Genomic DNA, 12,095 nt, shown 5'->3' on the forward strand with positions numbered 1-12,095 from the left:
GTTCATATCGACCCATATCATTATTAAATAATGATTATACGATATGTATGTATATAATAGCCGAGAGACTGAAGAAAGCCATTGGGGAGATAATACATGAAGATCAGTCCAGCTTTATGCCAGGTAGGAATGCAGTGCGGAATACGCGGATAGTGCTTCTTATTTTGGAGCATTACTTCTATAAACTACAGCACCATAGTAAAAGTAGAAACATAGACCTTGCCTTAGTAACAATCGATGCCGAAAAGGCATTCGATTCTATCATATGGGACCATCTGTTCACCTCTCTCGGTAGTTTTGGATTCTCAGGGAAGTTGATTGAATTCTTAAAATTAATCTATAATAAACCACGCTCCCAACTGCTAGTTAATGGAGATCTCTCACAGTACATAAGTCTGCACAGGGGGACCCGGCAAGGATGCCTACTATCACCATTGCTATTCAATATAGCTCTGGAGCCACTTGCAACCAGTTTAAGAAATGAAGAAGAGGGGATTAAGATAGGAAAACATTATCCCATTATCTCACTATATGCAGATGGTATTTTATTATTTTTGCAAAATACAAAAGTGAACATCCCTAAGACGCTAGAACTAATTAATAACTATAGTCAATTTTCGGGATATAAAATCAACAGAAAAAAATCAGAAATATTATGGATAAATAAAACGACACAAAGCTATTCCAAGCAGGTGTTCAAAGAGGTAGAACATATAAATTATCTTGGAATCTCTCTAGGCAGGGATCCCAAGGAGTGGTATAGTCTAAATTATGACAAATTGTTTGATAAATTGGCTAATGATCTGAAAAGGTGGAATATACTGTACCTCTCACTGTCAGCAAAAATAATGCTTATAAAAACAATTTTTTTTCCCCGGTTGATGTTTTTACTACAAAACTTGCCGATATTGATTAAAAAGAAAGATATAAACAGATACAACAGTCTTTGTGCGAAATTTATCTGGGGGGAAAAAAGACATGCCTTATCAGTAGAGAAACTTACACAACTTAAAAGGTACGGGGGACTAGCGCTCCCAAACCTAAAATACTATAATTAGGTGACACTGGTGAAATTTGGGGCAGACTGTGTAACAGGAGCTAATTATGTGACATTTTTTGAATAGAATCAGACTTGGTGAAGCAATTTAATTTAAAATCTATATTGCACCATCCTTATAATAAATTACCAAGTAACATTTGCAGATTGTCTACATTTGTCAACATAATACAAGCATGGCAGAAGTATCTGAAAGCACTTGGTTATAAATATCAGACTTCACACTACCTTCCTATTATAGGTATCCCTGACTTCACACCAGGCATCGAAAACAAAGTTTTTAAGAATTGGGGAGATAAGGGACTGATACATATGGCACAATTACAACAAGTGGCCCCAAGATTAATATACACGTTTCAGGAACTGACTCACACATTCAAACTTGAGGCGAAAGACTTTTATGCATATCTTCAAATAAGAAATTATCTTTTTAAAATATTATCTGCATTCGGGGAAGATTGGGCCAAACCTGAACTAGACTCAGGGATTAAATTATATAAAGCGGGTAGACGCTCAATCTCTTATTGGTATAAAGCAATATTAACCAAAACAGGACTAAATCATCTGCATAGAGTGAGTGATACACTAGTCAAATATTTTCCAACCATACAAATCAAAGATATAGAAAATAGTATAGATATGGCAGACAAAGCTACGTTAGCAATTAACTGGAGAGAATCTCAAGTTAAAGTAATTAATAGCTATTATTTAACGCCTTATAGAATGAGCAAATGGGCAAATAAAAGTCAGACGGTCAATTGCTTTAAATGTAATGCAGAGAGAGCAGATCTCCTACATTGTCTATGGTTTTGTCCCAAAATTCGGCAATATTGGTCCAAGATAAATTTCTGGGTAAATAAATATTTACAAGAAAACTTCCAGTTAATACCCCAACATATATTTCTCCTCCTAAAAGACAGAACAAATACAGGAGAACAACGATTAATAAACCTGACTATTTTAGTGGCCCGTGGCTTGATTTTTAAGAAATGGAAATCGCCGGACCCTCCTAAACTGGCCGAATTTTCTAATGTTATGAAACAACAAATGGCTAGTGAACTTCAGGATTTAAAACCAAACTCAGAAGAACAATTTAGACGGTACTTTTCTAAATGGAAAACAGTTATTTTGTCGTGGCCACAAGCAGCACAATTACTTTTTATTGCGCCTATAAAAAATGCATTACCTTTCATTACCTTAATTTTAGAAGAATTTTTACCCTCATACTGGTTATAAACAGAGACCGGAGTTGATAAATGATTATACCAATAATGGTGTCCAAGATAGAAATAGCATAATATAATCATAAGAGAGAAAAAAAAATGGCATACAGCGAGAGAATGAAAATTGGAAAACGGGGGGAATGAGGGGGGGGGAGGACGGAGCACAAGACCCTGCAGGTTTTCATAAAACAGGTAGAATCCTAAGATTTCCCTATGCATAGCAAGACTCGCTTAAATAGGGAAAAAAAAAAAATTTAATAGGAAAATGAATTCTGCCAGATAAACAATAGAAGGGGTGCACTTGGACAAAGGTCTTAGCTCAGGGTTCAAAGATCTCATGAGCACAGAACCAGACTGAATAATTTGTGTGCTTATATATATTAAATTCATATTACCCTTCAGAAGACTAAATGGAATAACGATGAGTAAGGTCTTAAGACAGGAAAGGTGAAAGATGTATAGTAATTTTCAAGGTTATATTGTATTATTTTATGTCGAGTGTTTAACGGGTTGTTATTATTTTCTGTATGTATTGAACCATTTTTTTTTTTTGAAACTCAAATAAAAAGATTTAAAAAAAAACAAAAACAAATCCGCTGTAGGTAGAATTTTGGTATCTTCTCATACACAGATGGTTACAAACAGTGGCGTAGTTTCAGCATACAATAAAGGATAACTAAGCACCTGTTTAAGGTGCACGGATCTCTTAAATACGGGTGTGTCAAGAGAGCTGGATTTTGCAGGTAAAAGGAAAAGGTGGAGTGGAATCCAAACTGGGATACATAAAGAAAGTTATGCAAGGTAAAAGGAAAAAGGTGGAGTGTAATTCTTACACGCTGAAGCCTGCGCTGTATATGTAATCTTGCCCCTAATGTCTCAGGTGATAGGGGGGAATAAAAGCAGGCAAAGGGCTTTAACATTAAGATACATACTGTACATATACATGTCTAAATATGTGTGTGTGTGTGTGTGTATATATATATATATATATACATATATATATTGTATATATATATATATATATATATATATATATATTTCTGTGTACATATGTAGTTATGTATTTATATGTATTTATATGTGTATATATGTATTTACAGACATAAATACATATGTACACGTATATAGATATATGTAAGTGCATTGGAGCCCTTTGCAGTTAAGTAGATGAAAACATGTAATAGCATATTTATGCAATATTCATATTTAATAAAGTGTTATACTGCGTATTTACTGTAATTATTTCACATGTCAATGTTCTGCACATAGCAGAATATGTTCTATGTATTTATAGTATATATATTATAAATATATATTTTACCAAAAAAACATGTTATATATAGAAATATGTATTTATAAATAGAAAGAACATATTCTGTTATGTAAAGAACATTGGAAGGTGAACTATTAATATTTTAATGTCAGGTTAGCACACTTGAGAATATGTGATCAGTGGATGTAAAAAGTCTACACCACCTTATGACATTGTAGGAATTTTAAATGTAAAGACAGAAATTGCATAAGTCTGCACAATGGGGGGTCTAGCTGTGTTCCTAGTTTACCAATCACGTTCTAATTAAGGCTGGTAGACAAATAGCATACCCTTGTCATTAATACAAGTAATTTTAATTAAACCTAGATTAAAGTCAGCTATAGCTGGAGAATATGCTTGAATGTTTGGGGTTGCGTTCTACTGGGAGAGCCATGGTCAGCAAAGAGTTGCCAAAGAAACTGCGAGAGCTAATTGAGAAAAAGTACCAGGAAAGTATCAGGAGAAGGATATAAAAGAATTTTGAAGGCACTGGATGTACTGTCAAAACCATCATCAATAAGTGGAGATATTGTGGCACCACAGAGTCATTGCAGAGATCAGGACAACACTGCAAATTTGATGAGAAAATAAGGAGAATCAAGAATATCCACCAAGAGGCCAACAGCAACACTAAAGGAACTACAGGAATTTCTGGCAGGTACCGGTCACTCCTTACATGTGACCACCTTTTCTTGTATTTTGCACATATCTGGGCTATGGGCAAGACGGAAACCCTTTCTTACAAAAAGGAACATCCAAGCTCAATTAAATAATGCCAAAAGATTCATTCAGTCACCCCAAACCATGTGGGAAAATTAGCTATGGTCTGACAAGACAAAAGTTTAACTTTTTGGCCAAAATTGTAAAAGATATGTTTGGCACAAAGCCAATAATGCTCATCATCAAGCTCATCATCAAAGGAATACCATACTGACTTTGAAACATAATGATGGTAGCATCATGCGTTGGGGCTGCTTCTCTTCAGCTGGGTCAGAGGATCTTGTCAAAATAGATGGGATAAAGAATAGCTCCAAATTTCAATATGTTTCGGCACAAAATCTGCTAGCGTCTTTCAGAAACCTGAAGATGAAGAGGAATTTCACATTCCAACAAGACGACCCAAAGCACACATTCAAGTCGACTACGACCTAGCTTCGGAGAAGGAAAATGAAAGTCCTGCAAATGGCCCAGTCAGAGCCCAGATCTTAATCCCATTGAAAACCTGTGAAGTGCCCTAAAGAGAGCTGTACACAGGAGACCCCCTTGCAAAAGGAACTTAAACTTTTTTTGCAAAGAAGAGTGGGATACAATTCCAAAGTCTAGATGTGCAAAGTTAATAGAGACTTAGGGCCTGATGAGGTCAACCTTGCAAGATCAGATATGACTTTTCACACCGACTGTCCTGGTGGAATTATCTTAAATAAAGGGCAGTCCCTGTGAGTAGCGAACACGCTGTAAAGGCAAACTTTGCTGTGTAGGGTGAAGTTAGTTGTGAGCTAACTTTAAAAATTAAATCCTGCAGCCAATATAAGTCACATTACGCTGCTTTCTTCGTATAGCATCTTATGATTGCCTATATTTTCACATGCATTTGTTCTTCTGTTAGGATGTTAAGTATTTTGAGTATTTTGATAAAACCTTGTGGAAATGTTTATAGAGTTACAATTTTTGATGCACCTTAACAACACATTCTTTTTCCTGTGTATTTTTGTGTGAATGGTTACATTATTAATTTTGTGTGATTTTTAAATTACGATTTTCATTGTGCACTTTTGTAATATATGCATCTCCTTCCCATACAAAAATGATATAAATAAATGCCATCCTGATACCAGTAAACAGCTCTCCTGTTTAACCCTTTGTTTGCTGCTGAAATATAAGATAATGTCAATATCTTACGAGAAAAAATATAAAATTTTTGATTTGTTATGGCAAAGTAGTCTCACTGGATAGAATGAAAGTCGTCCCAACTCTCTGATCATTGGCGTTTCAGGACATTCAAAAGTTGTGGTCAGGATTTTCTTTTACCTAAACCTTGGCCCAGCATGCACAATTCATAAGAACTATTTTGTCTTACTATAGTGTCTAACTATTTTTATTTTTATGGGGGTTTTTTTGGCAAATGTTTTATAGAATTTGATGATAGATCAGAATCAAAGATACATCAACTCTATCCATATTACATGTGACTTTATCCTTAGTATAGCCTTATGCAGTATTTTTTTATTTTTCTACAGTCCTTGTTTTTACTACCTCTAGTGGAAGTTTATTTCATGAATCCACCCCCCTTTCTGTAAAATAAAATGCTACTTTCTAAATTAAGATTATTTTTTTGTAGAAAATGCTTTCAGCTTCCCTTTTATTAAATCTCTTTAAATATTTAAAGATTTTATTATGTCACCTGTTATAGGGGGATTTTCTTTTTGTTCCTTTAATTTGTAAATGAGAAGTGAACTATACCTAGATAGATGTGGGTCAATTGATTATAATGGAGCTTAACTAGAAACTCTCAACAGTGACAAGGATCAGGAACAAATCTTTTTGAATTTAGCAATTTTCGGGTGTTCAGGAGTAGCATTCATTTTCTATAGCTTTGCAGAGCTATTGGGTCTCTAATGAATCCTCACAGTATAGCAGGTGTGCTGTTACATGAATTTGGTTTGATTGATGAATCCAGCATGACTGATTAATGTCTTCTTTAATAATTTTTCCCAAATTTCTTTATAGAGGTTTACATTGTTCACAGTGATACAATAAATATCATAGAACATCTGTGGAATACCAGTAATTGAAACATTATTTAACATTAAAATAAATACAAACTCAAAGTGTTTTATCTTATCTATTACAAAGCATAATCTAAGGCTGCATTACAAGCGGAGCGTAAAATTGCGCTTCCGCAAGTGCAATATTACAAGTGGTATTATAAGTAAAGCGCAATGCAAACGTGACCTCACGTTTGCATTGCATTGAAGGTTTATGCTTACGAGAGAGCAATTCCATAGGCTCCAATGGGAGCCTCATTCTGATGCCGTCATACATGGCACATCACCTAGCGCAGCGAAGTGTGTAAGTCGCACAACGATGGGCAGCAAATATAAATATATATGAATATATAGATATACAGTATACTTATGTGTTAATTTGTGTATATACACATATTAACACATGTATATGTATATAAGCATATACATACATATTTACAGGCAACACACAGTCCCAATAGACCACAATGTAAAGGCACTTTTCAGTGCTATTTACATTGCTCACTTATTCACCTGCTCACTTTAAGCCCTAAAAACTGCTTGCTGTAGTAATTAAAAAAAAACTAAAATGTTACATTTTTTTATCAGTTAAAAACAACAATATTATTAAATTTGGGGGCAATTGCAGACATTTTGAAAAATAACCAGAGACCTGGACCTCTATTTAAGAAAGTCAGGCGGACCTGAACCGACAGTGCGGATCAGGTCCGCCAGACCTCGCTGAATACAGAGAGCAATACGCTCTCCATATTCAGCATTGCAACAGCAGCTCACAAGAGCTGCTGGTGCAACGCCGCCCCCTGCAGACTCGCGGTCAATGGGCCGCCAGCAGGGGGTGTCAATCAACCCGATCGTACTCGATCGGGTTGATTTCCGGCGATGTCTGTCCGCCTGCTCAGAGCAGGCGGACAGGTTATGGAGCAGCGGTCTTTGTGACCGCTGCTTCATAACTGCTGTTTCCGGCGAGCCTGCAGGCTCGCCAGAAACACGGGGATCAAGCTCCATTCGGAGCTTGATAGATAGGCCCCCTGATCTCTGTTTAATTTTTGGAGCGTTAATTGCTTCCACGAACTTGCAGTAGCATTAACCAGCCACTTGTAATGGCTGGTTATTTACTGTGCACCTGTAAATGGGCGAATTTACCTGTTTATGTGCGCACAATTAGTGCTCCACTTGTAACTAGCCCTAAATAAGTTACTAAGGCTCAACATAAGAGCATTTTCATCAAAAGCAGAAATCATTTGTAAACTATCAACAATATTTAGGGGAAATGCAGAAATTAGAACTAACTATAAAAAAGATAACAGGTTGCTCAGTTACCAAACTGATTAACAGTTCAAAACATACCAGCATAGAGTTCTACTAAAACAAAACAAGTCATTATTTTAACGGACCCATTTTTATCTACTTCTTTAACCATTTTTATCTACATAAGACTAAAAGTGCAGCCTTTCTCTGTGCACGTCTTCTCTAATCATGATGCGATACAAATATATATACACCACGGCCAACAGGATAACGAGATGAAATGTCAGTTTTGTGATGAATGTAATAGAGCCTTAAAAAATGTCTCTCAAATCAGCAATGTGATTTGTTGTTCAAAATATTGCAAGAATGAATGGCCAGCCTGGGAACATGCCTCTTAGGAGTGATTGTAGGATGTAGGGGAAAGAAAAGACCAGGAAGAATCTGCAACTAAAGTGATATGAAGCAATCTGTTTCATTGTTATAATAAAAAAAGCACTAAACAGTAGCTTAAACTTAAAGGGAGAGTCTACACCAGAATATGTTTTGTTTTAAAAGATAGATAATCCCTTTATTACCCATTCCCTAGTTTTGCATAAGCAACACAGTTATGTAAATATACTTTTTACCTCTATGATTACCTTGTATCTAAGCCTCTGAAAACTGCCCCTTATTTCAGTTCTTTTGACAGACTTGTATTTTAGCCAATCAGTGCTGGCTCCTAGGAGCTCCACGTGCGTGAGCACAGTGTTATCTATATGACACACATGAACTAACACCCTCTAGTGGTGAAAAACTGTCAAAATGCCCTGAGAAAAGAGGGGGACTTCAAGGTCTAAGAAATTAGCATATGAACCTCCTAGGTTTAGCTTTCAACTAAGAATACCAAGAGAACAAAGCAAAATTGGTGATAAAAGTAAATGGGAAAATTGTTAAAAAATTAATAAAAAAGTATCAAGGTGGAAACATACTACACATGCATGCCAGATTACTTTATTTGAAAATATTAGAAACATAAAAAAACAGTCAACCGATGCACACACTTGCGCACACACACAGATTAAAACTTGCTTGAACAGTTGGTGTCAAATGAAGAGAGTCTCCAAAGTGATATTAAATAAAAGGTCAGATTATTGAGATAAATACTGCTATATGGGAGAGCTTTATATCGACTAATACCCAAAATTAAAAGGTTAAATAGTACATAGCATACCAATAATTGAAAGCACAGCTGATTCTAAATAAGCACCTTCTGTAGCGGAAGCTGATTTACATTTAATCTGACTAATATACAGCTAGATTACGAGTTTTGAGCGCTATAGGGAAATTACTGACCGCCACAAAAGCGACGTTATTTCACTTCCCTATAGCGCTGCTATTACAAGTTTTAAAAAAAGCAGGCTTGTGCGGGCGATATAGTTGTGTTGAGCTCCATACCGCACCCAAATCAAGCGCTGCTTTGACGTGCTCGTGCACAATTTCCCTATAGACATCAATGGGGAGAGCCGGCAAAAAAAAAGCCTAACACCTCCGATCGCGGAATGAAAAGCTCCGTAACGCAGCCCCATTGATGTCTATGGGGAAATTAAAAATTATGTTTAAACCTAACACCCTAACATAAACCCCGAGTCTATACACCCCAAATCTGCTGCCCCTAACACCGCTGCCACCTACATTACAGTTATTAACCCCTAATCTGCCTCCACCTACATTACAGTTATTAACCCCTAATCTGCCGCCTCTAACATCGCCGCCTCCTACATTACAGTTATTAACCCCTAATCTGCCGCCCCTAACATCGCCGCCACCTACATTACAGTTATTAACCCCTAAACCTCTGGCCTCCCACATCACTAACACTACATAAATATATTAACCCGTAAACCTAACCCTAACCCTAACGTAACACTAAGCATAAGTCTAACCCTAATCCTAACACCTCCTAATTTAAATATAATTAAAATAAATCTAAATAAACCTTACAATTATTAATTTAATTAATTACTATTTAAAACTAAATACATACTTACCTGTTAAAAACCACCTAAGCTAGCTACAAAATAACTAATAGTTACATTGTAGCTATGTTACGGCTAGATTACGAGTTTTGCGTTATGAGCGGTGCGGTGCTAACTTGCACATTATTGTCACTGCTCACTTCCCTACAGAGCTGGTATTAAAGGTTTACAAAAACCCGGCGTTAGCAGGCAAGAAGTGAGCGTAGAGCAAAATTGAGCTCCATACCGCACTCCTATGATTCCTATGGGGAAACAAAATGTATTCCTATGGGGAAACAAAATTTATGTTTACACCTAACACCCTAACATGAACCCCGAGTCTAAACACCCCTAATCTTACACTTATTAACCCCTAATCTGCCACCCCGACATCGCCGACACCTATATTATATTTATTAACCCCTAATCTGCCACCCCCGACATCGCCGACACCTACATTATACTTTTTAACCCCTAATCTGCTGCCCCCAATATCGCCGACAGCTACATTATATTTATTAACCCCTAATCTCACGCCCAAAATGTCGCCGCCACCTACCTACACTTATTAACCCCTAATCTGCCGCCCCCAACGTCGCCGCCACTATAATAAACATAATAACCCCTAAAACGCCGTAGTTAAATATTATTAACCCCTAATCTGCCGCCCCTAACATGGCCGCCACCTACCTACATTTATTAACCCGTAATCTGCCGCCCCCAACGTCGCCTCCACTATACTAAATTTATTAACCCCTAAACCTAAATCTAACCCTAACCCTAACACCCCCTAACTTAAATATAATTAAAATAAATCTAAATAAAACTTACTATCATTACCTAAATAATTCCTATTTAAAACTAAATACTTACGTATAAAATAAACCCTAAGCTAGCTACAATATAACTAATAGTTACACTGTATCTAAGGTTTTATTTTTATTTTACAGGCAAGTTTGTATTTATTTTAACTAGGTAGAATAGTTACTAAATAGTTATTAACTATTTACTAACTACCTAGCTAAAATAAATACAAATTTACCTGTAAAATAAAACCTAACCTGTCTTACACTAACACTTAACCTTACACTACAATTAAATAAATTACATAAATTAAATACAATTACCTAAATTACAAAAAACCCCACTAAATTACACAAAATTAAAAAAATATATCAGATATTTAAACTAATTACATCTAATCTAATAGCCCTATCAAAATAATAAAAGCCCCCCAAAATAATAAAAGCCCCCCAAAATAAAAAAAAACTCCTAGCCTAAACTAAACTACCAATAGCTCTTAAAAGGGCCTTTTGCTGGGCATTGCCCCAAAGAAATCAGCTCTTTTACCTGTAAAAAAATACAAACACCCCCCCAACAGTAAAACCCACCCACACATCCAACCCCCCAAATAAAATCCTAACTAAAAAAAACCTAAGCTCCCCATTGACCTGAAAAGGTCATTTGGATGGGTGTTGCCCTTAAAAGGGCATTTAGCTCTTTTTCCACTCAAAAGCCCTAATCTAAAAATAAAACCCACCCAATAAACCCTTAAAAAAGCCTAACCCCTGAAGATCAACTTACAGTTTTTGAAGACCCGACATCCATCCTCAAGAAGCGGCAGAAGTCCTCATCGAAGCCGGCAGAAGTCTTCATCCAAGCGGCCGAAGTCTTCATCCAAGCCCGCAGAAGTCTTCATCCAGACGGCATCTTCTATCTTCATCCATCCGGCATGGAGCGGCTCCATCTTCAAGACATCCGGCGCGGAGCATCCTCTTCAATCGAAGTCTTCTTGCAGAATGAAGGTTCCTTTAAGTGACGTCATCCAATTCTATCAGCCAATCGGAATTAAAGGTGAAAAAATCCTATTGGCTGATGCAATCAGCCAATAGGATCGAGCTTGCAATCTATTGGCTGATTGGAACAGCCAATAGAATGCAAGCTCAATCCTATTGGCTGATAGGATTTTTTCACCTTTAATTCCGATTGGCTGATAGAATTCTATCAATCGGAATTCAATCGGAATTCAAGGGACGCCATCTTGGATGACGTCATTTAAGGACCACTTCTGCCGGCTTGGATGAGGACTTCTCCTGGCTTCATTGAGGATTTCTTGCCGCTTTTATGAAGACTTCTCCCGGCTTCATTGAGGATGGATGTCCGGTCTTCAAAACTGTAAGTGGATCTTCGGGGGTTAGTGTTAGGTTTTTTTAAGGGTTTATTGGGTGGGTTTTATTTTTAGGTTAGGGTTTGGGCACTAAAAAAGAGCTAAATGCCCTTTTAAGGGCAATGCCCATGCAAATGCCCTTTTCAGGGCAATGGAGAGCTTAGTTTTTTTTTAGTTAGGATTTTTTATGAGGGGTTGGTTGGTTGGGTGGTGGGTTTTACTGTTGGGGGGTTGTTTGTATTTTTTTTACAGGTAAAAGAGCTGATTTCATTGGGGCAATGCCCCGCAAAAGACCATTTTTTTTATTAGTTTAGGTGTAATTAGTTTAA

Source organism: Bombina bombina, chromosome 1 (assembly GCF_027579735.1).
Source record: "Bombina bombina isolate aBomBom1 chromosome 1, aBomBom1.pri, whole genome shotgun sequence".
NCBI classification, from domain to species: Eukaryota; Metazoa; Chordata; class Amphibia; order Anura; family Bombinatoridae; genus Bombina; species Bombina bombina.